Source organism: Aotus nancymaae, unplaced genomic scaffold (assembly GCF_030222135.1).
Source record: "Aotus nancymaae isolate 86718 unplaced genomic scaffold, 86718_ANA_hifiasm-v0.15.2.pri h1tg000083l, whole genome shotgun sequence".
Taxonomy (NCBI): domain Eukaryota; kingdom Metazoa; phylum Chordata; class Mammalia; order Primates; family Aotidae; genus Aotus; species Aotus nancymaae.
In genome coordinates this window covers 580,703-603,536 of record NW_026988498.1, presented here as the reverse complement: position 1 = coordinate 603,536, position 22,834 = coordinate 580,703, and the positions used below count along the sequence as shown (strand labels likewise).

Below are 22,834 nucleotides of genomic sequence, written 5' to 3'. Positions count from 1 at the left end.
TGTGACAGTAAGGATACTCTATTTTAGTGACTTAAGTGCTCACTTCTCTTCATAGCTCTTCGTTTTGCTAAACCGGGGAATTTACACTAGTTGCTTTTAACTTTATAGTTGGAGAGGGGATTTTAAGATGTGTGCCCAGATGAGGAATTTTAAGTGATGCTCTTCCTATAACTGTGGTTAAAAACGCCAACAGTTTGGAAGGAGTGGTGGTGGGGCAGGGTGTGGGAGCAGATGACATTATTGCCAGGATTCATGGGTGTGTGATGCTCCGAGCACATGTCAACGTGACTCACCGATGGCTTGCCTGACTGTACAGTCTAAATAAAGTCTTGATAATCATTCTCGGCGACTATTAAGACTTGACCACTTTGTCATGGAAAGACTATGCGGACAACTAAGTTATGTTCAAATAAGGCTGTTAGGAGTGCTGCTGTGCCAGGAATCAGCTGCAACCCCGGGGTATTTATAGAAGTATAAAATATTTCAGTCTGCTTAACAAATTTTTTGAAACCTAGCTAAAAGGAAATGTTCTAGCTTGAACGAGCTGTGTGCTTTGGACAATTTGCTGAGTTCCACCGACCCTCAGTTTGCTTATTGCTAAAATAGGGCTAGTCACATGGATCCAGCATTCTCGGTAGCACTACAGTTCTGTGGTCTGTAAATACAGGGTGGACTTCAGATTACACATTCGCCGTCTTCAGAGTGCTGGCCTCAGCTCTAGAAAGCTTTCTCTTGTGCTATATGAAAGAATTGTTGAAGAAAACTGCGCAAATGGAAAATAGGGCTTTCTCAAATTGCCCTTTGCCCCTCTAATTACAGTTAAGTTATTCAGACATTTTTGCTTTACAGCATACCATTTTTTAAAATAAAAAACATTTTTGAAAAGTACTATTGTAGCCATAAATGGACCCAAGTCTCCCAGGTCTCCCCACATTACCAGCCCCGTTCCCTATCCAAGCGTCCTGAGTGCTCAAAGGACCACCCAGGCAATCGGAGGAATGTGTCTTCCTTTTGTACTGTAATTGCTGTGGAGAAAGAACACAGCTCTCACACCTAACTCCTCTCTTTTCTTTTAATATTATGCCATCAGGAGCTACATTTTAACAACCATCTTTGCCAAACTGAATTACTTTCCTAGCAAAATTTCACGATGATACAAGTAGTGGCATCTGCTTCCTGCTTCTTGTGCCGCATGGAGTGTGTGTGTGTGTGTGTGTGTGTGTGTGTGTGTGTCCCAATATTTTGCATAGTAATACTCTGTACAGTAGATTACGGGTCCCCAATCCCCAGGCCATGGATTGGTACTGTTCCAGATCAGCAGTGGCATTAGATTCTCTATGGTGAACTGTGCCTGCGAGGGATCTTATGAGAATATAATGCCCCATGCTTGATGAGCTAAGGGGCAACAGTTTCATCTTAAACTGTCTTCCGCCTCCACCTATCCCTACCCTTCTCCATGCCCACCCCCCACTATCCCTGGTCCATGGAAAAATTGTCTTCCATGAAACCAGCCCCTGGTGCCAAAAAGGTTGGGGACTGCTGCAGTAGATGTTCTATCTGCTTCACAGGTGAGGAAACCGAGGCCCTAAGAGAGTACACAACTTCCCTGAGGTCACAGCTAGGAAGCAGCAGGCTCAGCATGCTGGGCCAGGTCTTTCAGATGCCAAAGACCGTGCTTTTCATCACCATCGCACATTGCCGTCTGGCCCAGCCTTTGCTGTTCCATCTGCAGGAGGCACCATCATATGACGTTACGTGTAGGAAACGCAGACAGGGCTTTCTCGCAATTCAGAAGCACTCCGGCTGTAAATTGTGCTGTAATCCTGAGAAAACAAAAGTAACCATTTTGAATTGCTTTCAAGATATGAGACAGATGGCGCATATTTATTTTTAATGTTGAAGAAGATAGAGAAAGCAATTGGAGATGTGGCATCCTGCATTAATTGGCATGAATCACCTAATGCACACAGTTAAGATACAGAGAGAGGGGAATGAGGCCCATGCATCACGCAAATGAGGCAACACAACAAAGTGTGTTTAACTAGATTGATTTTATAACAAGGTCTTTCTGCTTCTAAGGAATTTTCATGAGAATTCTCTAAACGTCTGTGAATGAAAGGAACAAAGAGGAGAGCAAATATGGGCTCCACATGTCCGGAGAGAAGCTACCCGGGGCTGCACAGTCACCACGGAATCTTAAGACAGATTTAACCAGAATGCCATTGTCCCACGAGTCCCTTCCAACTCCAGTTGCTAAGTTGCATTTACTTTCCTTTACATGATCCGTGCAAAAAAGCATATGCGTGTGTGTATTTATATTTAGATATATGTGTACATGTATATATAAAGTGTACGTGAGTGTGCACATTTTATATATACATATACAGAAATATATATTGACATATGTACTCCTCAATCATCACATGATCTCTGAGATTATTTCTGAAACTGAGAGCCCCTGGTTCAGATCTGCCATGAACAAAAATGAACGTCTTCCAAAGCTCCCGCGCTCGGCTAATGGGTAACTGAACACAGGAGTGCAAGTTGTTTTTCCAAGATTTGCCCGTTGTCGACAACAAAGCACATTTAAGGTGACTTGCATGTATCAGCCGAGCGCAGCTCTGTTCCCCTCGATTTCTTAAGTGTGCATTACCACATTTCATTTGGTTGTGCAAGATCTGCTTCCAGATGTGCAAGATAGTTAATGACACACGCTGACATTATCAGTCAACTCACTCCAGAGCCAGGCGGCGTGGCCCAGGTGGCATTTTTCTGTTGGTGAGGAGACGAGAAAATGGGACAGATCTGACTGCAGTGAAATGCAGCCTTCTGAATCCTCTTTCAGGCCGGAGGGGGAAACCCTTCACCATCGCCTCTGCCTTCACTTGCGAAATGTACTATCCTCCTCAAATAGATTATTGATTCACAAGCTCAGGAGCTAGAGCAAGCGGGCTCACCACCACACATATGTGTATTTGCTGAGTTTTTTGTTTCTTTATTCTAACTTTTCATGGTAAATTGCCTTTGAACAACATTCAAATATATAAATAATTGAGTTCATGTAAATTAAAACTAACATAAGTGTTAGCTACATATTTGAAACAGTCAACTTAGGATCCATACTTAATGCACTCACTGGTCGTCATGCCCTGCCATAAGGTCGATACAGGAGGCAGGAGCTCCTCCAGGATGGGCAGGGCAAGAGACCACTAGAACGTCCCCCATTTCTAACGCGGCTCCCAGCACTTTCCCCTAGACCTGAGGGAGGTGCAGTAATAACAGTGAATGCTGAACTAAACTTAAGAAATCAAGGGGAACGGAGCTGCGCTCGGTTGATACATCCAAGTCACCCATAAATGTGCTTTGTTGTCAACAAAGGACAACTCTTAGAAAAATAGTGTGCAACCCTGTGTTCAGTTACCCAGTAGCCAAGCTCGGGAACCTCAGAAGACGTTCATTGTTTGTTCGTGGCAGGTTTGAATCAGGACAGTCATGTCCACAGATGGTCCCAAAGAACGTGGCAAACACCTTCTGGGATTCTTCATTGTCTAAGCAGCTCCTTTTCAAGGTTCAAGGATGGCAAGGGGATGGAGCTGTGGGAACAGGGCTAGTCCCATCCTCCACCCTACGAGAAAGGAGTATGGGGTTTAAGAGGGGAAGGCATGCCCTCATCTCCTGGGTCACCATTAATCAACTGTGCCCCAGCCGCTGAGCTCCCTGCGCTTAGGGAATCCGAAACGTTGCCTTTCAAGGATGCGTAGGCTTAGTAACCGGATCGTGAACAAAACCCCCTGGCAGGAGTGCACCTATATAACAAACCTGCACCTGTACCCCTGAACCTCAAATAAAAGTTTAAAAACCAAGACAAGGCAAAACAAACAAACAAAACAAAACTGTAAAGATGGCATTCAAATAACTTGGGTTTATCAATTTAAAATATTAAAATATTTGCAACTCTGTGACTTAAAAAAAAAAGTGGACGTATCTTCATGACCAGCCTAGGGTAGCACCTGGAAGTCAGACTCCTGGACCGAAAAGTAGGGAAGCCATCACCCAAGCACCCCACAGCTGTTCCTTTAAGTTTATGAGTTTCCTTAAAAAACTTTCTGGGCCAGGCACGGTGGCTCACACCTGTAATCCCAGCACTTTGGAAAGCCAAGATAGGAAAATCACAAGGTCAGGAGTTCAAGACCAGCCTGACCAACATGGTGAAACCCCGTCTCTACTAAAAACACAAAAATTAGCCGGGCGTGGTGGTGCATGCCTGTAATCCCAGCTACTCAGGAGGCTGAGGCAGGAGAATTGCTTGAACCCAGGAGGAAGAGGTAGCAATGATCTGGGATCATGCCACTGTGACAGAATGAAATTCTGTCTCAAAACAAAACTAAACAAAACAAAAAAACTTTCAACAGTACTATAATCTCGGAGTTACTGTTTTTAAGGGATTCCTAAGAGTGATATTTGCAAAGAGTAGACATTTACCCTGGTTATGTTTTGAGCACACGATGGGGAGTATTCCTTTATGGAACCTACAAGTAAAGATTTCGCCAATTTTTGGCTTTGGGATTGTTACTTAGACCCTTCGAGCTGTGTTTTTCTCACCTTTAAAATGGGGTAGTGGGGACTGTTCAGGATTTTTGCAGGATGAGAGGTAAGGCATGCAGAGGACCGAGTCCATGGCCTGAGACATGAAAAATAAGCCGTAGTGGGTCACTGTTTTCATGCAGCAGTGGGTATTTACTTCTTAGGAAAATAATTCTTGTTTTTCCCATTGAATTCAGTTGAAAATGGATTTTGTTTCTAATTTGCAATAAGAAAGGTTCATTCACATTTGGGTTTCACAGCATAATTTTTCAGTGAATTCAGGGAGGAACAGGCAGAGAACACTGTGCTGTGTTTTGATGATTTATAGAGTAGTTTCCTTTTGCAATGCTTGCCGTGCTGCTGAAATCTTGCAGGAAGGAAGTTCTGCAAGTCTTTGAGTAAAACTCTCCTGTCAAGAGCTGAGTCATACTGGCCAATGGCAGAATTGAATTGATCAACAGATTCAGTAAGTTGAATTCCCTGTGATTTTGACAAAAGACAAGGAACCCAGATGTCCCAAGAGTTACTGCAGTTTTCATGAGTGGCTGTAAATCTAGAGATTGGTCTAATTCTTCTGATTCAGGGGCACTCTGCTTAAGTCATCACCAAATAGATGTCTCACCGTGATTGCTGTAATAATTGCATTATTTGTTATATTCTTTGCAAGTAAATGAAATATGTGAGTAGAACACCTCTTACATCACAAAGTGTCAGTCAGTGTGCAAGAAGCCAATTTGATTTGGCACAGGTTTGTCCAATGACAATGACTATGCTTACATTCAGATACACTGATTGGCTCATTTTATTCTGTTCTGTTTTGATTAGTTGAATCCGGTTTATTTGTTGGCTTATTATTTTCATCACCTTTTTCCCTGTGTGCATAACTCCTACAAACATGCCTTCTACACCACCATCATCCTCAGTGGAAATGAAATCCCAAATATTTGTGGAGGGATTTATGTTGTGGTTATTATTATTTTCAGTTGCTGTTATTCACTTGTTTGTAAAATAGCCTCATTGGCTGTTTTCACTGTGTGTGTGTGTGTGTGTGTGTGTGTGTGTGTGTGTATTCCAACTAATAAGTGCTTCCTCGGGGCCTGATACAGACGGCCCGTCTGAGTAACAGGATGCTTGCTGTGAACCTGGGAATGACTCTCCCCTGAGATGACCCAGGGGTGCGCAGGGCAGTCCTCATTATTCTCCTTGTGCAGGTATGAACCTGAGACACAGCCAATTAACCCACGCAGCCCTGCAAGAAAGATCTGGAGTTATAACTAACTCATCGCTTCAACTACTATCATATACTATATTCAGCCATTTTTATCAACTTCTCAAATTAGATGCTGCAGAAGTCACAGGCCAGGCGCACCTTTATAAAATATGTGGTGGAACCACATCTGCGTCCTATTGTCTTCCAGTGAAACCCGTCCTCCCCCCACCTCTGTGCAACGGAACCCCACGCCGGCCAGCGATGGACGATTCTGGGACCAAGTAGGCCTGTCCTTCATTCACCCACGCAGTAAGCAGGGGGTGTCTCCAGGTGTCAGGCACCATGCTGGGAGCCCCTCTGTCTCTTCATGCGTGGTGGCTACCAGCAGAGCATGAGCCTGAGTGCGAGGCGCCTTTCGGCTTTTATGTACTATTGGCCATGATGAGGCAGTTGGTCCTTTCGAAGGAGAGGCTGTGTGTGTGTGTGCCCCAGCCGAATATCACAGTCTGTGGACAGCACAGGCTCAGCACCTTTCTCGCAGTGGTCTGTGATGGCCATTGCACCCGTTCCATGTCCATCTGTGGCTCCTTCGCTGCTGCCCTCACAGCCCCGTCTGACTGGTGTGGGATCAGTCAGGGAAGAAGTCGCCAGGGCCATTCATTCTGGCCCCAGATCACACGTTCCCTGGGAGAGGAGGAGGCAGCAGAACGTCCTCACTCATGGGCAAGGGGTGGCGTTTCTACCGTAGAATACTCAGGGTGGAGCTGAACAAGGTGCACACAGCATTTGCTTTTGTTTCTAACTCATGGCTGTTGAACAGTAGTGAGTGTCCTGTCCGGCACGACCTCCGTGAATCATAACAACATTCCAGAAATGGATGGAACACCCTGGGAGAGCTAGCGGCTACCTCTGCTCTGAGCGTCTGCACCCTTCTCTCTTCCTCCCTGGAGGATGAGCCCTTTGGACAAAGAATTGTTCATACAGTTGTCCCCATTATCCCAGGGAGGTACATTTCAAGACCCCCGGAGGATGCCTGAAAGCGTGGACACCACCAAATCCTAAATCCTACACACACACACACACACACACACACACACACACGGTTTTTTCCTATGCATACATAAAAAACCTGTGATGAAGTGTAATTTATAAATTAGGCACAGTAAGAGAACGCCTATAACATAATAAAATAAGTTACAACGATATACTGTAATAAAAGTTATGTGAACACAGTGTCTTTCTCTCTCTCTCTCTCTTTCTCTCTCCCTCCCTCCCTTCCTCTCTCTCTTTCTTCCTCTCTCTCTAAATTTCTTTTTGTACTCACCTATTTTGAGACCTCACCTATTTTGGGACCTCACCTATTTTGGGACTTCAACTGACCACAGGCAACTGAAACTGCTGAAGGCAAACCCACAGATAAGGGAGGATTACTGGATAAAATTTGCTGTCTCTTGACTCCTCAGCCCCTAGGAATGCTCAATGAATAAATGAATGAACAAATGAGCCTGATGTTGTCACTACTTTGCTCTCTTCTCCAACAGCACGGAGACATTAATTCTAAGCAGGATCTCTAAATAAAACCCAGCAACTCATTTGATCCAAAATATTAGACCTCTTCTGGTTCATGCTTTGCCTAGAAGCATTTACATAAGACCAATCACTCATTTTCCATTTCCTTCTCTTCCTTCTCCCCTTTCTCGGCAGATGGAAAGGCTGTGGGAAAGAGGACATGGTTAGACATCAGAGGAAAATGACCAGGGACATCCACACACCTGTCAGCCCGGTTCTCAATAGTACAACACCAGCAAGAACCCCCACTTGGGAAAGGAAGGACCTGTGCATGTCCTTTATTTTGATGTCATATTAATTGAAAAGATACCCCCAAATTGACAAATGCATTTAATGCTACAAAAAGATTCACAGGCCCCTGAACACAGCTACTCAGGGAAACAAAAGTGAAATCTTATTATAACAGTTTTTTGTTTGTCATTAAAATTTAAACAAGCAGGTGTTTTGATGCATCACTTCTATGCTAAATGAAAAACCTTTGTAATTCTGGATGTGAGTCTTTTGCACGCGAGACACAAATTGGGTTTTCCCAGATGCCTAGTTAAAACGTCCACAAATCCCAAACCTCCTTTTTCACAAAGTGCTGCCTTTTCCTGCTTTTTATTTGCAAACCACTTGATGTTTATTTGACTACATTAAAAGAGAATGGTCGTCTTTTTTTCTTCAAGGTCAACTAGACAGTTAAGCTGTCACTGTTCATCATGCATTTAACGCAGAACGTTGCAGAGTGCATGCTGTCTTCTTCCAGTTAAAGGTAACGTGTGATGTACTGAGTGTTTGAGAAGGAAAAATGGAGTTTGCATCCCTTTCAGGGGATCTGCACCCGAAGGCAGACTGGGTCTGCTCCTCCTCCCTCGGTGCGGCCCCCTGGGAGGGCTGCTGTGGGCTGTGAGCCAGGAGGCCAGGGCCGTGCCCCCGATACAGTCCTGATGAGCCTCTGACCTCGCTCCACTTTTATCCTAATGGCTGACTTAGAGGCACGTTGTTGTGTTTCAAGTCCCACATCTCCCATTCTTTTCCATTTCATCAAGTCTTTGCTGTCAGTCACAAGGAAATATCCATTCAGGAGATCTCACTGACAAATGAAATGCACCGAAGCTCGAAAGCCTGCGTTCCAGACGCCCACTTCCTACTGGCTCTGTGATGTGGGCCCACACACTACTTACCTGAAGTAGAAATTCTCATCTTCCTAAAGTCCTGAGTCTGGTGTGGAGTTCTCAAGAGCAGATGCATGAAAAAGCATCTTTAATTGGGAAGAATTGTGTTTAAATGTGACGTGGCTGCTCACCACCTCCCTCTGCTTCAATTTTCTTGTTTGTGAAACTGGGGTTGAGGATAGCACATGTGCTAGATGGCTGTCAGGATTAAACTTTGCATCTGCGAGGGGCTTAGCCCCCGTCCTGGCGCTAAGGTGGGTGATGTGTGTCACAGCCCCTTGGGATCCAGATTATAATTGTAATTTCTTCTTTGTAAAACAGGGAAAATTATTTTTAAAACTACCCTCCTAGCCTTGGTTTTGCAGATGTGCAGGACTCAGAAGCAGAAAGACTTTGGGTGGGTCAGAAGCAGACACATGCACGCTGTTGGCATTCTCGGGATGTCTTGAGCCCTTCACTGTTTCTAGAAGGTGTCTGTGCTTTGCTGTCCCTGCCACCTGCTCCCTCTCTTCCAGCAAGTTACCCTAAGATATGACAGACAGAAATGAGGACTGCTGCATTTGGCCACGAAAACATCTGCCCGCTTCTGGCCTGCAGGGAATAACATGTGGTTTCCTCTGCTGCACATGCCGGGCACGAAGACGATTTTCATCTTTGCTTCATCATCAGTCACCGCTTTTAGGATCTGCCCACTTCTGAGAGTCCTCTTCTTAGAGAGGGACAGGTACTGCTGGCAGAGGAGCTCTTAGCGAAGAAAATGGCACTACTAAACATTAGTTGAATTTTGCGGTGACCTCCTTGTTTTGAGAGGATCAAATCAATCCTTATTTGTGTAACTCACGAGTGCAGAGTGCATTGCCCACACTCTGTCACTGTGAGGGTCCGTCTTTTCTGTGGCTGAAGGATGAAGAAAACATTGGATATAAAGTGGCGTCAGGGCAACAGAATGGTTTTTCAAAGGCGCCATCACTTTCCCTAGCAGATAACAACAACAGTGGCAGCCTCAAGGCAGGCACGGGAATGATCTTTGGTGTGCAAGGGTCACGAAGTTTGCACCTGCACCATCGGCTGGTTACAACCTTGGAGAAATTTCCATCTTGCATCCCGAGTGTTCTTTCTTAGCCCACCGCCTGTTTCTGTTCTGTTTCTACCACTGCACGGACGTTACTGACGAGCCCCGTCTCACACCCTCTTCGGGCAAGTGCCTTGCACAGGGCTTACATGCGAAGACGTATGCATCGGCGTCCAGCAGATCTCCACTCAAATGGCAGCTTCAGGAGTTCCTAACCACAAGAACTAATGAACATATGGGAGCTTCAACCTCCCTCTTTCTAAAGTGGGCGTGGGGATGTCTACCGCTCAGGTTTACAGAGAGGACGGATGCCATTCTCTACCTGTTGTTCAAATCCCAGACAGCCCCGAGGCTGCTGCCCCGATCCCAGGAGCTTGGGGTGCCTCTGTCTGCAGAGTCCGGAGGAAAAATTACCTCTTGGTAGAACTCAGCACCCAGAGAACAGAGTATCCTGCTTCAATTTCCAGTTGAACCCTGAGTTCTAGCGTCTTAAAGACAGGGACCTGAGACTGTTCAGAAACTGTGTCTAACTCCTGCAGAACTTTGAGTCATAAAAAGATCCTGCGCGGCACGTTCCTTTCAGTCCCTTGGCCAATTTCCACACGGTGACGTTTTCTCTGCCGGTGCATCTAAAAACGCGATTGTTATTTAATCTTATGTAATAGGACCGCAGCATCGGCATCAGAGCTGAGATGAGAACTCAGGATTCTGGCTTCTAATCCTGCATGCTTTCTACTGAATCATGTTCATCACAGCTTCTGTGACCGCGGAAGCCTCAGGCAACTCACGTATGGGGAATGAAGAACAGATTGCAACAGCGTCAGCTCTCACCCTGTCTACCTCAATTTCCGACTTCCATCGTTACTATATGTTTATACATTTATTTCCCCTCCCACCATCCCTCCCCAAATCAAAGAGGCTTTTCCTTGTATTTTCTATATATCCCAAACATAAACTACCCTGGCTTCCAGAGTAACAGTGGCTGTGTACAACCGTCCTTCCGTGTGACTGTCAAACCAGCTAAGGAATCCTCTGTTCAGCTACTAGATTTTTGCCTTGATCATAGAACATTTGAGTTCTTCAATAAATGAATGGATGTTATTTGAATTTTCTACATTTAAATTTCTTTTTACACACAGAAGCTGATCTCAAGCAAGCATTCACGTGAGGAATGAACGATTTTGGCAGCCTGTGGAACAAGGCGGTTAGCTTCTGCTGCTCTTCCTTGTTTATCTGATGTTACTCAGAAATGGTTTCTTTTGCTTTAATCCATTAACCACCCAGGATCCTCCTAACATCTCCTCGTCCGAGGAGCGAGGGCTCCATGCAGTTCAGCGGGCTTCATAAAAACACGTTAACCTGAGAAGGGGCTCCTCGGATTTGCCCACTGGGGACACAAAGGCGCAGACGTCGTTGACATCTTCCAGGTTTTTGTTTCACCAGGCAAGAATGTTTGCTAAACCCACCCCACGACCACTTGCTTCTCTTTTTGACGTTCTGAGATTCACTCGAGTGTCTAGTGGGTCCCTCTCTCAGGACTTGCCATTGTGTCCTCCCGGTGGCCTATCTTTTGGCTAATGTGAATATGGCAAGCCCAACAATACAGTGGCCCCCACAAAAGCAGAGACCGTGTTCCTCTCCAGAAACAGAAATCTCACGGCTCGGTGCCTCTCAAGGGGGAGGCGGAAAGCACCCCCTCAAGCCGTTGTCTGGGCAGCTTCTGGGCCATGTTCTTCACCTCTGGGAGCGGAAACGGATAAATGTCTTCAGTGCTGCGGTAGGCACGGGCGGAGAGAAACTTCCGGCACTGCTCCTGGCCACCGAAAGCTTAAACTCTGTCTCTGATTATAGATTATAAGAGGAAATCATAGGTTATAAAGATGCATGGACATTGTTTGGACAAAGAGGTTTAACAGCATATTCCTAACTAGTGTAGAAGACACAGGAACAGAAAACCAGATGCCGCGTGTTCTCACTCGTAAGTGGGTGTTGAACAACGTTCCTGGTTCTTGGTCATGCTGCCACAACGACCACCCCTACATATCAAATCCTGTGAGGGCAGGAATTACAGGCCGCGTTTTAGGATAGAGTTTCCTATGGCTCACACACGCTAACATCACCAAACTAGAAGCCAGACCATCGCCCAGATCTTTATTTGGGTAACATGCCCATGACTCCTCAGACTGCAAAGGACCAGGATTTGAGTCTCGCTGAGAGCAGGCTTTCATCCTGGAGCTGCTTTCAGGGCCCAGGAGCTGACCTCTGCAGGGGCACTGAGCCACGCTGCAAGGACTCACCTCCCTGCTCTGGCACCCAGCACCCATGGATGGCCCTGAGTCGGAAGCCTGACACCGGAGGCGGGTCGTGGATAAGAATTTGCACTTTCATTGCCTCTTCATACCCAGCCTGGGAAAATCTTCCCAGCCTGGGAAATGGCAGCCTGACATGTTTCACCAGGACTCAACTTCCTGAGTATATGCACACACACAAAGAAAACCCACACGCTTCACCTTTACTGAACAAGGAAGGAGCCAGCTGAGACTCCCTGAAGAAATGTGGGGAGTGTCCCTCACAACTGGATGGGTGAACTCATCCGTGGGAGGCAGCGAGGGGGAGCACAGTGACCTGGGGTGGAGGATGGGCACGAGGCTCCTGCGGCTCAACCCCTCCAGGTCTTCAGGGCAGTATCTGTGAAAAAGGGAAAATCTTTGTAGAAATTCTCTGGAATCAGCATTAAGCAAATCCCCATTTCCTTTTCTTTCACATTTGCAGAATTTAATTTTTCTAGGGGCACAGAAAGAATCGTTTAGGAAAAGGTTGTGAAGGAAGGTGGTAAATAGACAGAGATGGGGTTGCTGGAAATAATCAGGGAAGAGCTGGAGGCTGCCACTCCTGCACCTGCTGTCATGGATTCAGCTGGGAGCGTCCGCCTCTCACAGTAGTGCATCGTGGACCCAGAAACCACAGCCTGCTGCGTGTGCCGTACGAATGACCATTTGCTAGAATAGTGTATTTCCAGAATAATTTGCTTAGGGGCAATTTTATATGTGTGTACGTAGTATTCGCAAATGTTGTTTTATCCCCACAGTTAATTCAGTGAAGGGACTGTTACTATCGTTTTCTCCCAGGGAATTTGGGACTGGCCTAAGGACTCTCAGGCCTCCACTCCTATTGCCACACCAGCTTCTGCCCAGGCAGGAACGATCATGCCTTCCAGTGACCTCCAGTAAAAAGGAAGTCGGCAAACAATTTTAATTGCAGTATTGTAGGTCCAATAAATAAAGAGCATTTATTAAAACATATCGACTGGATAGATACTTTACGTGGTGTGTTTGTAAGAGGAGAATGGGGGGCTTGGGATTCCTTCTCATTGAAAATTCCTCCACTTGCCTTGTTCTCCATGGAGAGAAAAACAATTGCCCACAAACAGATGTTGAAGCCAGTGTCCTTTCTAACAGGCAAGTCGGTGGGAGGGTTCTTTGCAAACTGCAGGTACAAACCCCACCCCTGCTTCCTAGGAGGAATCTCAGGGCCCAGCATCATTCTTTAGGAATTCCAGCTCAATTATTAGCGTGAAAGAGAGTACTGACTGCTGGAAATGGACAGCTCCCTCTCTTCCAAAGTGCAGAAAAGCATACACCTTTGACCTCCTAATGCTCTACAGAATCGGTGTGAATCAAAAGTTCGACATCCAAGGAATTTCGACTTGTTTGTGTGTGTGTGTGTTTGTGTGTGTTGTGTGTTTGTGTGTGTGTGTGTGTGTTTTCTAGCCATGCTGGGTCAGCAAGTCGGGGGTAAGAACTGACGGATAAAAGGCTTAGCCAGCTGGGCAGGGATCTCTCACAGATTACCGCAACTTCCAGTCTTTTGTTCAACCCATTTAGTCTTAAATTTTTAATACATTTGTCAGATTTATTTTTTTGCCTACCATTTCTTTCGACAGAGTTGATGATGACTTTATCTCGGTGTGCTTTCTTTTTTTAAAGCCCCAAAGTGTCTGGCCTAGAAATGACACAAAATGTTAGAGTTTAAGGTGCTTTTTGCTTTCTAAAATATGCCAGAATACCAAGCTAAGTAACATCAAACTAAGGTGATGCCAGGTGAAGAGCCCCAGAAGTGGGGCATTTTGTAGAGGAATATCTTCCTGGCTAGTCCATTACATGCAAAGCCAGGGGATTAGGTGTTTTTACTATTTTATTGCTTTTAGAGCCCATTCTAAATCAAGAAATAGAAAGCAAGATGACTCAAGGGTTCTTGAAAAAAAAAAAAAGCGGTCTCTTAGAGAACTGTGTGTTTTTCTTCCAGCCTGTGTGGAGGGAAAGCTGTGATGAAGGACCTGTAATCTTTATTTGCAGACTTTCAGTTCTGCTCTAATTTGGTTGAAACCATTGGTTCCGTCTTTCATTTCCTACACTAACTGCATCCCTGAGACCGGCTTCTGGGCTTTATTTGTAGTCCTGGTTGGCTGGGGTGCTGAGGCACAAGGCCCTGCCATTGCCCGTGCGGGCAGCATCGGTTGGTTTCTGGATGGAGGACTCCAGCTCATTTTGGGGGGCTCTCTTAGCAGCAGGGGTGAGTGCTCCAAGGGTGGGATACACGTGAAGAAGCGGTTTGCTCTCCCTCAGCTCTGTGCATAACCAAAGGTTTGATTCCAAATGCAGAAGTTGCCAATGGAAGAAAATGCCACTTCAACTGCACATGGAGCTGTGGTTTTGAACCCAAGAGAAAATCAGAAAATTCTGGGGAACTTGAAAGCTGCCCGATGCATTTGTCTCAGGGATTAAAAACTCAACTTCTCTTTATTCTAAATGCAATACAGAGTCTGACTCCTGTATAGGTGAAAGAAAGAAAGAGAAAGAAGAAAGAAAGAAACAGAGAAAGAGAGAGAGAAACTGAGAGAGAGAAAGAAAGAACGAAAGAAAAAAGAAAGAAAGAAAGAAAGGGAGGAAGAGGAAGGAAAGAAGGAAGGAAGGAAGGGAGGGAGGGAAGGACGGAGGGAGGGAATGTATGCTTTTCTGCAACTTGGAAAATAAAATGCTGGTCGCTATTAGCCTTCACTATTCTCCTTCATGCTAATAATTAAGCACAGATTCCTTAGTTAACCATAAAACAGTGTTTAGAAAAAAAGGTCCTGGGAGCTCGGGGGGGTTGATGATCTCAGAAGCTCTCTGGACTCTGCATCGTGTTTTCACAGCCTCCCATTACCCATCTCCCTCTCACCATCAATGAGTCTAAAAGGTGGGAGAACACGTGCTCTTACTTAGGTGCGTCTGAGAATTAGCTAGGCATATTTGTAAAAGAAAACAAAAAGCCCCTTTTATGCTTACAGCAATCCATCATCTCCAGTGTTAACTTAGGATCAAGACCAGGTGTAAAGTTCACAAAACGTTCGCTGGATCAGAGGGCACTGAGCCGTCCTCTGCCTGACACGGGCATCTAGACACTCCCTCGCGGCTACTGGCCGCATCCAGGGTCCTGTCCTGGGGAAAGAAGCACAAAGGAATGTGGGAACGGGTGGCAGTGCCCGCCGACGACGCTGGCCCCGGCACCCACAGGCCTCCAGAGCAGCTCAGCTTCGAGACCTCCTCTTACCCAGACGATGGGACCGTGACGCGCAGAAGCCGCGCTGCTCCAGAAGAGCTGGGCACTGGCAGCTGGCAGGACAGATGGCGATGTTTGCCCAGATTCTCCCCTTTCTACTCTGCTACAACCGCGGCCGAAAACTCTTGTCAAAAGGAACCAGCCTGGGGATTATTGCAGCGAGGCATCTTTCCGTTCTCGGCACTGCTGTCCTCGAACCATGGACCTCTCCCTTTCCCTTTTGACCCCCAGAGTCTCTTGGTCCTGCCTCCTTCCCTTCGGATTCTGCCAAGAATTTTTTCCTACGGAGCCTGAAAATCACACAAGACAGATACCCCTTGGACTCACCTCTCAGCGCCTCCTTCTCAAGAGATTCCTGAGCCACTCTTGTGGAAATCTCCTTTCATCCCATCGTCACACGGGTTGGAGAAGGCTCTCTGGGCACAACTGGTCCTTCTAGGTGGAGACCATAAATCTGTTTTGCTAAATCAACTCTCTCAGCACTCTTCCCCCTTCTTTCCTGCCTTCCTCTCCCCTCCTCTCCAGGCCTTGCCTTTGTCTTTTACTCCATTTCTCTCCCCCACCCTCCCTGCCTTTCCTCTTTCCTGTTCTTCCTTTTCCTTTCTTTCCTCCCTCCCTTCCTTCCCCTCTTTCCTTCCTTTCTTCACTTTTTGCCTTCCTTTCGCTTCCTTTCTATCCCTCCCTCTTTCCTCCTTTGCTGTTTTCCTTCCTTCTGCTCCTTCTTCCTCCCTCCCCTTCTCCCTCCCTCCCTAGGAGCGTGTGCGTGGCTGACAGGTTGCCTGGACTTCAATCTCAGCACTGTCACTTACGTGCATGAGTTTGGGCAGTTTGCTGAAGAGCAGGCATCTCTCTTTCTTCATCTGTAAAATGGGTTAATAATTTTACTCACCTAACGCAAGAGAAGGACTTAGTAGAACGTCTGGTCCATAAGAAGTTCTCCATAGGTGGTGGCTATGACTATTAGCTTTTTACTCAGCCCCAGCTGGGGCGTAGCTCTCTGCAAGGTGTGAGATGAACCCAGCGGTTTCAAACTTTGGTGTATTTGTTTTTAACACAGAGTCTTACGCTGTCACCCAGGCTGGAGTGCGGTGGCACGATCTCGGCTCACTGCAGTCTCCACCTCCCGGGTTCAAGTGATTCACCTGCCTCAGCCTCCTGAGTAGCTGGGATTACAGGCACATGACACCACACTGGGGTAATTTTTGTCTTTTTTAGTACAGAGGGGGTTTCACCATTTTGGCCAGAGTGGTCTCAAACTCCTGACCTCAAATAATCTGCCCGTATGGGCCTCCCAAAGTGCTGGGATTACAGGCGTGAGCCACCACGCCCAGCCAAGATGAATACAGTGGGATGATGGCCTGGCCTTGTCCCTGGTGAATAATCTGGGAGGTGTGAGCAGGCACCCCCCCACCCCCTACCCAGCATCACTCTATCAGGAGGCATCAGAGGACAGTCCCAACGTCCCTGTGGAGGAGGCAGATGAAGGGGAAACTTACCAGGCTGCAGGAGTGTTCTGTTCCTCTGAGGGTGTGTAGATTTGGGTGGTAGAGGGCAGGGGGCTGTGTTCCTGATAGGCCACACCTGAGGGGTGGCCCAGGTGTTCCTCAGACAGTGAGACCCGTTTTGACTGGAGAAGAAAGTTTGCTGGGACAGAGTGGGACAGGGTGTAGTGAGATGTGACCCATCAAGGGCCCTGGGCTCGAACCTGGAGACTTTGTGGCACCCAGCGGTTTCCTTTCTTTACCTGCAAAATGAAGTCTGGTGGTGGCACTGGGCTCTTTGCAGCCAGTGCATATTAGCTTTGTCCTGATAGAAACGGTGGGATTGGTGAGGGCTGTCAGTGTCTCTAAGATGGAAGAAAACACTGATAGAATAGGTATTTTAGACGTACGTGTACCTCTGTGGTATACAAGGTACCCACAGGAAAGAAAGAAAATAGACACTTATTTCATTTATGAAACACGTGAAAATCTCCCGAAGGCAGGTGCTGTTAGCCACAGCTCACATGTAGAGAAAACGAGTTGCAGAGAAGTAAGGAGATGGGGCTGAGGCCACCGGCTTGCAAGGGACCCTGCCCACAGCTTCCAGAGCCCAGCCGCTGGGCGGTACGGGGAGGAACCCGCTGGCTGGGACCTGGCATGGGTCCAACCCTGCCACCACTTCGATCCTGAACAGGACCATTTGTTCCCCTTTTCATCCAGTCATCACTGCACTTATCTGATAAATAAAAATCAGATGAGATGCTCCAAGTAGAAGTTCTGGACACGGTAGACCCCCATAGGCATCGGCTACAATTTAAAACACAAGGCATGGCCTTCAGGAAGAGGGAGTCAGTGAGGAGGCTGTCCCTGTGCGAGAGGAGCTCTGAGAAGACCCAGACAGGTCGCCCGCTAAGGCAGGAAAGGTGAGTCATCTCGTTCTCTAAGATTCTGAGAAGACAGCCTGAGGGTGATTTTTACAATGTTTCTTTGAATCACCTTTTTCTGCGAATGATGACAAACAACTTTTAGAAATAATCTTGGTATATTCCCTTCACTTAATAATCTAATTTGTTGTTTTCAGGGCCAATAAAATTGGACAATGCGGGAATCCCCAGGACTTTGCTCTTGGGACTGTCCGAGAATCCTGAGCCACCACTAAGTAAGACGTTTATAGACATGGGTGAATCCCCTCTTCGTAGGGTTGTCCCGGCGAGACGTGGCTCCAGGAGGACCAGTTTGCGCAGGTGCAGAGCTGCGGTTCACACACGTAAGTGACATCCGTAGGACCATGTTGCTGCTCAGAAGCGCTGTGAGGACGGCTGAAATTCAGCGGCCACAGGGAGACCTTTAGCTACTTAAAGAAGTCGAAGTAACAGAAGAGAGACTGATGACCTTAGGTGACAAGGTCGAGCAGACTGAGTCAGCATCTCCACAGCACCAGCCAGCAAGGCTGCAGAGAAGCGAGTCTCTGTTGACGCCACTGCTGCTATTGTTCCTTTGCCTGAACAACACAGTGTGCTCTGTTCTTCATCTCCCTTTACTTATTTATTGGATTTTCTACATTATTTCATTTGCTTAAAGTTCCAGAGAGTACACATAATAACACTATGATTAAAATAAAACAGATAGCTTCAATAACAGCAAACCTGAGCAGCAATGGTGCAGCTGATCTCTCTGTTACCATTCTCCTGGGGTGTGGGTTTTGAAAAGCCACTCACCTCCGAAGTTTTTGAATATGCTTTGCTGTTGGAAATGACTATGTCTTAAGGGAGTCAAGACCAGCCTTGTTCCCCTCAGACCAAAAGACCTGAGAAAGGCACCTCACTGGCCCTCACGTGTGAGGGGACCCAGCTTCTCCTGGGGCTGTTATGAGAGTTTGCATCCTAGAAGTGAGCTGCATCGCACCATGCTGGGTGTGGTGTTGGCTTTTTAGTAAACAGGTGTTCTTTCATTCATGCAAGATGTTAGAGATTTCTGTTTCATGTTCAAGGGAAATCTCTTAAAGAACAAAAAGCCCTTATTCACCCAACCTGGGACTTAAACCTTATAAAAGAAGAAGATGTAGAAAAGAAGGAGGAAGGAGGAGGAGGAGGAGAGGAAGAAGAAGAAGATGAAGAGGAAGAGGAAGAAGGAAGAAGGAGAAGGGAAGAAGATGGAGGAGGAGGGAAAGAGGAAGAATGCGTTCGTATTCTATATGGAAAAGAACTTTCTCTGGGCAAAGCTAAGACACACAGCTGCAGCCCCGACCGAGGACAGCTGTCCGTCTCAGGTCCTACTCCCAAAAGTGATGGCCTGGGTACAGGCAGCCATTGCAGCAAATGCTGTTCCTTTTTTCTCTTTGTGCATCCTTCTCATTTGGTTTGATTCTTACTCTTTGGTAGGAATTTCTGCTCTATGCTCCCACAGGACCTGGGTTCAGCTGGATCAGTGGAAAACCTATACAACTTGTCCCTTCATCAAAATTCCAGATCACAGTTTTTCTTTGATATTTACTTGAAATAACTAGAGACTCTTCTCACCCACATCCCCCTTTCCAAAGACAGCACAGCCATGCTAGAAACAAAATTCCGGAGTCCAGAGGACTGTGGCTGTGGGAAGAAATGTGGTCCTTTAGGAACCTGGGACTCCTTCTGCCAGGCCCTCTGGACCTTCCAAAGAGCCGTTGACAAGAGCCTTAGATGAAGGCCCTGAGCTGTAGCCTAGAGCAATTCTGCTTTGCCTATCTAAAGAGCAGGACAGGCAGGATTAACTAGCAAGGTAAATAAAACTTGAAGGACTTCTTAATAGTCAGGCATTGGAGGCTCTTCAGAACCTCTTTGAAGACTGGGAATGATACTGGCTGAGACTCCAGATTTATCATGTGATTTGTGACTTTCAGCTCAGGCAGAAGACAGAGAGGAGACTTCACCAGAGACAGGCCACTTCCGTTGCATTAGTCACCACCACCACTCAGCTGCTTGTTCCGGAGCAGCTACGGTGGGGATCCCGGGAAAAGTGAAAACATTGACCTGAATGTTTCCAGCACAATGAACGTGATAACAGTGAATGAGTAAGTGGAAACAGCTCCAACACAGCTGAGATACTGCTTCCTGAGAGCCGACTTTCCCCAGAACAGCGTGCTCCCATCACAGGGAGGATTAATTCATTAATTTAAAGGCCTAGACGATCAAGATGAACGTGTGTGATTATGTAAGTGAGCCCACCGTGTCGGTAGGCATGAGCGCCCGCTTTTCCTGCATCAGATGTCAATCCTCTTCCTTTTGAAAATTCAGACAGTCACAGCTGCCAATCTCACCCCAGCATCCCCACCTGCTGACCAGGTATCTGTACTCACTCAGCATGCTTGCCTGGCAAATCTCAGCTGAGGCAGTCACCACAGGTCACCTTTCAGACAGGCAATGATTAGGTTTGTGACTCAAGGAGCATGACGAGTCCCTTTCCCTCTGCAGCAGGAAGAAACTCCCTGGTATCGTAGCTGGTGACTCAGCCTGCCAAGACAATCGTTCATTCTTGTATCATTCTTGCATAAATCACAAGGCAGAAAGCATGGCAAGATAATTTTTAAATTTTAAACTTGACCCGGAAAACTGTTGAGAAAATAAGACTTCACGTCTAAGTACGTTTCCTCTCCTTGGAAGCTTTCAAGAGGCGATATGGTGTGAAGGGTTACTCCGTGGTAAATAAATTGTACTGTACTTGGTAGTGAATAGGAGTTCAATGCTGATTCAGCCAGTCACAGGCTGCTCCTTCCTGAAGAACTCGAATGCCGTTAGCATGTGAAGTGGGCCTTTCCACAAGATGACAGGTCACACTCTACCATCTCCCAAACCTCTTTGAGGCAGGATTCTATCAACAGACATCATCTTCGTTCACTTTACAGTTTTGGGGGTGAGGAGAAGGGCAAGAAAAATAACTCTCCTTGGAAATGTTATTTAATGTTTTAAATTAACTCAAAAGATCTTACGTTGATTTATTATTTTTGTGAGTTGTTCTGAATTTAGATGTGTTTCCATGTAATAACTCAGATACAAAGCTAAAAGTTGCAAAAATGATAGCAAATACATATTGAGGGTTTATGATGCACAAAACGCCAAGATATGTGTTTTACATTATTGAATCCTCTTGGAAACTGAGCAGATATTGTTATCCCACTGTCACAGATGAGGAAACTGAGGCTGAGAGAGGCGTCCGAGGTTACACAGAGCTGGGCCCACTGACACACGGCTGACTCTTTCCCTGCAAGTCACAAAGTTTAGCTTTATAAGCCAGGATTGCCTTCCTTTTCACTCACATAGAGAAAAATAGCTCTAACACATTCAGGAAAATGTTGCTTACAAGACCTGACTGACACAACAGTGGGCTCCCATTATGGAAAGGACATATTTAAAGGCCTAAAATTATAGATCTTTAAATTTATATCATTTGATTATATATTATCTGAACTTTTTAATTTTTTATTTATTTTCGAGATGGAGTCTCACTCCGTCACCCAGGTTCAAGTACAGTGGTGCTGTCTCAGTTCATTGCAACCTCCACCTCCTGGTTCAAGTGATTCTCCTGCCTCAACCTCCCAAGTAGCTGGGATTACAGGCACCCACCACCACGCCCAGTTAATTTTCATATTTTTAGCAGAGATAGGGTTTTGCCATGTTGGGCAGGCTAGTCTCAAACTCTTGACCTCAGGTGATCTGCCCGCCTTGGCGAACATTTTCTATCTATGTAAAATATTGTTATATAATTTGCATATTAGTTTAATACATCAGAGTCATTTCTTTCCTTTGTGTCTTTCCCATTGGAGCTGCTGTAACAACAACACACATGGCTTAAACAGCAAGCATTCATTTCTCACAGTTCTGGAGGCTGAAAGTCCAGGATCACCTGCTGGCAGTGCTGGTGTCTGGAGAGAGGCTGTTTCCTGGCTCTCTGAGGGTGCTTCCTTCTTGGGTCCTCACCCAGTGAAAGGGGTGAGGGAGCTCTCTCTGGTCATTTTTTCTAAGGGCTCCAATCCCATTCTTAAGGACTCCATCCTCACGACCTCATCACCTCCCAAAGGCGACATCCCCTAACACCTAACCTAAGAGGTCAGAATTTCGACATGAATCTCAAATGTAAATGCCGATTTCCAGTCTCTTGGGGGTCACTCTGAGGCCACCAGGGGCTACCCCGACAGCACGGGTCCCTGCAGGAAGCCAAGCTCCTCCTGGCCCCCCCAACGTCCTTGGAGCAGAACAGGAATTTCTCCAAGCACCTGGCCTCCTTTTCCTGCAATTCCTCCTTCACCTTCAGTGATTGTCTGTATATAATGTAGAGCCCTAGATCAAGGTCTTGTCTCCAGGGTGATGCCTTATGACATGCAATCTTCTGGGCAAATTTCTACCGCTTTCACATTAAAACCACGTCTGTGGCCACAGTGACAAGTTCCTGAGAACACCGTGGAAGGAGGTACAAATGTCACCTACCTGAATCCATCCCACAGGTAGCCTCTTATCGTGTTTTGTAGAATTGGGCTGTGTTCACACTAAGCATAAAAGCAACTCAAATTAAACAAGATACAAGACATAGGACTAAACCCTTTTAAAAACAACTGCTTATCTGAAATAAGACATTCTGTGTTATTTTTAGGTGAGGTGAGGAAAATGTCCTATTATAAGACACATATTTTCTTATAATGGAAAGAAACATACATATTTCCCATTAAATAACCTCTAACATTATTTTAACATTTTCCACCAAATTTATTATTGATGAATAAAAGCCAAGAAATAATGCCATTGAGAATATCCTGAAATGAAGAATCTCATTTTATAAAGCATCTTCCCATACAATGATAATCGGTTACTATAATATCTTTTTAAGCCACACCACTCGGAAATATTTTAAATAGGCTGGGCAAGGTGGCTCATGCCTGTAATCCTAGCACTTTGGGAGGCCGAGGCAGGGGGATCACCTGAGGTTGAGAGTTTGAGACCAACCTGATCAACATGGAGAAACCCTGTCTCTACTAAAAATATAACAATTGGCTGGGCTTGGTGGCACACGCCTATAATCCCAGCTACTCAGGAGGCTGAGGCAGGAGAATTGCTTGAACCCAGGAAGCGGAGGTTATGATGAGCTGAGATTGTGTCACTGCACTCCAGCCTGGGGAGCAAGACTGAAACTC

At 46.2% G+C, this 22,834-nt stretch overlaps 1 long non-coding RNA gene across 3 annotated transcripts; it reads right to left on the bottom strand.

Annotated features, from left to right (window-relative positions):
- Positions 1–12,201: 12,201 nt before the first annotated feature.
- LOC105710924 (uncharacterized) lies at positions 12,202–16,583 on the bottom strand. 3 transcript variants are annotated; one of them, XR_001105926.2, is made up of 5 exons: positions 16,003–16,583; positions 15,185–15,483; positions 14,920–15,072; positions 13,521–13,594; positions 12,202–12,280 (listed from the first exon to the last, which is right to left on the bottom strand). It is a non-coding gene; the product is annotated as an uncharacterized LOC105710924 (long non-coding RNA). The 3 variants fall into 3 exon arrangements; XR_001105925.2 differs by lacking the exon at positions 16,003–16,583 and having other exon boundaries at positions 15,185–15,778; XR_010339701.1 differs by lacking the exons at positions 15,185–15,483; positions 16,003–16,583 and adding an exon at positions 15,521–15,778.
- Positions 16,584–22,834: the final 6,251 nt, after the last annotated feature.